The 2661-nt window shown below is 37.4% G+C and overlaps 1 long non-coding RNA gene across 1 annotated transcript in view; it reads right to left on the bottom strand.

Annotated features, from left to right (window-relative positions):
* Window positions 1-963: 963 nt before the first annotated feature.
* Window positions 964-2661, bottom strand: part of LOC109308380 — a 102802-nt gene continuing 101104 nt past the window's right edge. The window contains exon 4 of the long non-coding RNA XR_002100596.1: window positions 964-1359. This is a non-coding gene — a long non-coding RNA (uncharacterized LOC109308380). The remainder of the gene's footprint in view (window positions 1360-2661) is intronic.

Here is a 2661-nt window from a genome sequence, read left to right as displayed (position 1 = left end):
GGAAGATCTCTTTAAGAGTTGTGTCTTCTTCTAGTATGGGCTGCAATTGTTTGAGGATTTTCTGTATAAGTTCCAGGGAAGGGTGGTATGTCATAACTAATGGTGTGTGATTTGTGGGAATTTTTGTTTTGTACTGCAGCAATTCTTCATGTGGTATCTGGGTGGCTGTTTCAAAAGTGCAATCTAGATCTCTGGAGGAGTGTCATTTTTGAGTGAAAGCCCTGTAGCACTGCAAATGACAAACGGTACATGTAGGCTTTCACTGAAGTATGTAGCATCAGTGGTTTTGCAAATATTGCTAATCTGAAATTGCAAATGTTATTAACAGATGAGTGTTTATCAAAATGGGAACTTGGCACTAGGCTTCTCTGTCTATATTAGGCAACATTTTCAGTGCTAGATCACTGGTCCCAGTGAAGTCAATTGGTGTTTTGCCATGAGCGTCATTGGCCAGGATTTCACTAACATGCTGGCTCCAAATATGTCAAAGTTCAGAGGCGTTCTTAACTGGGTTTGTGGTTCAGTCTGTCCTGAAGAGGAGACCTGCTCAGATTGGGATCTGACCTTTCCTGATATATAGGGTTGTAGGTTCTGATCTACCCATATTCTTCTGTTTAGCTGAAGGAAATTGAAAGGGTTTTTTTTAAAATAACAATGAGTAAGATATACTAGCTGAGGGGTTGAAAATACAAAATCTTATTAGGATGAAGGGTGTTTGCTATCAAAGCAGAACTTTCCCAGGGCACTTCTGAAACAGTGCCTGTAGGAAGATGAGTTTTCTAAATGACTTTTCTAACTTCTTTTTTGGCTCAGATTGGTAATTGGTTCATTTCCAGGTACTAGCAAGAATGTAAATATGGAATGAATCAACTTTTTCCACATTTTCTTTAGCAGCCCTTTTATGAAGACCAGATTTTCCACAGAGGAAATTAAAAAGTACATAAAACTGAGAAACCAGGGTGTTGTTGGGAACAGCATCAGCTTTCAATGTCACTTTATAACTGGCAGTGCATACTGTATTCAAATGGCATTAATATAAAGTACAAAGTTTGTTTCAATTAGTTTCATTTTTCTTTGAGAAAAGGAATTATCATAAATCCCTGAAATAACATTTGTCCAAAGAGATGTGTATCATTACTTTGGAAATCTTTTATGTCTGTTTTTAAATTACACTTCCTTGTAAAAATGACTATACATTGATTTAATAAATACATTTGATTTGTGTGTAATGCTTAAATTAAAAAAAGACGCAGCATAACTCTTATTTCCTGTACAAGATCGTCAAATAGTTTTTTCTGCAGTAAATTCAGTCAGAAGGAACTTTCTATTTTACTGTGCATATGTGTGGTTTTTCTTTGTCTGTTAGTGAAAAGAAAGAATTTTCATTAGGATTTGGTTCATATTTCTTTTTGGATGGTATTCTTTTGAATGATTTCTAAAATAATCTCCACTTCTGAGTGCATCTGTAAACATCTGAAAATTTGATATTTGATTAAAGACAATTGATTTGGACAGCTCAAAAAGCCAGAACTTCATGCAAAGTGATATCTGGATTGCCATCTAAATATAAACCACATGTAAAGCAGATGCTGTAAATCTGCATTCAGACAAATATCCATTGATAGTTTTTAGTGGCGGCATCTTTCTAAGTTACAGCACTTTTGCACATTACATGCCATGTGAAGTGCAGTCTGCTTTGTATGCCAAGACTAAGTATTATACATGTTAAAGTTCCTTCCCTTTCCATTGTGACACTAGAAGTATAACCTTTATTGTCAATGTCTCAGCTGAATTTTCTAAAGCAGATGAGTGGAAATTCATGGAAATAGCATGTGTTTCACCATTTTCCTTTATTTCTCCCTGAGGACAAGCAGCTGTCAGGTCATCCCCCATTGCAGAGCCTGAAGCCATCAAGAGCAGGGATATATTTGCCTTGTTCTGAAGGGCAGCTTTTCTGCCGACTGCAGTGATCACATAAATACCTTCAGGCCAGTGTATCTGAGTCATCAGTGAGTGACCTCACTGACAATCTGAAACCACAAAATGCAACTTATGAAGCTTAGCTAGGCAGGCCAGCTCGATCTAGGTATCGAAGTAGCAATAAACAAAGAGGAATGAATTCATTCATGTTCACGCTTACATTTTTCAGGGTAGCGTGAAACTAATTCTAGAGACTAATAGTGGTATAAAGCCCTTCTGTAGCACTTTTCATAACCCTGTTACCTCAAGTGCTTTACAATAAAATCCAGGGTACCTAACAGAATTTGCTTTTCAATGTTCCTTATCTTTAATCTGTAATAACTTGCTGGGAACAAGGGAGAGTTCAAAAAGCAAATAAACGTAGTGCTTTTTTATTTTGCAGACCTTGTGTATGGAAGTGGGGGAGGGCAATGTAGGTACCTATCAGTACTGCAAGCTTTCCCCCACCATCCCCTTCCACCATAAGCCTCAGTCAGAAAACCACACTACAGGCTGAAATGTTATATATGCATATGCATATATTTTGTAAAGCATATATTTTGTTATATATACGCATACTATATGCATATATTTTGTTATATATACATATCAAGAGGGATGTGGACAACATGGAGAGGGTCCAGAGGAGGGCCACTCGTATGATCAGGGGACAGCAGGGCAGGCCCTATGAGGAGAGGCTAC

Source organism: Crocodylus porosus, unplaced genomic scaffold, assembly GCF_001723895.1.
Source record: "Crocodylus porosus isolate Cpor-Errol unplaced genomic scaffold, CroPor_comp1, whole genome shotgun sequence".
In the NCBI taxonomy this organism is placed as follows: domain Eukaryota; kingdom Metazoa; phylum Chordata; order Crocodylia; family Crocodylidae; genus Crocodylus; species Crocodylus porosus.
This window is presented reverse-complemented; position numbering and strand designations above follow the sequence as displayed.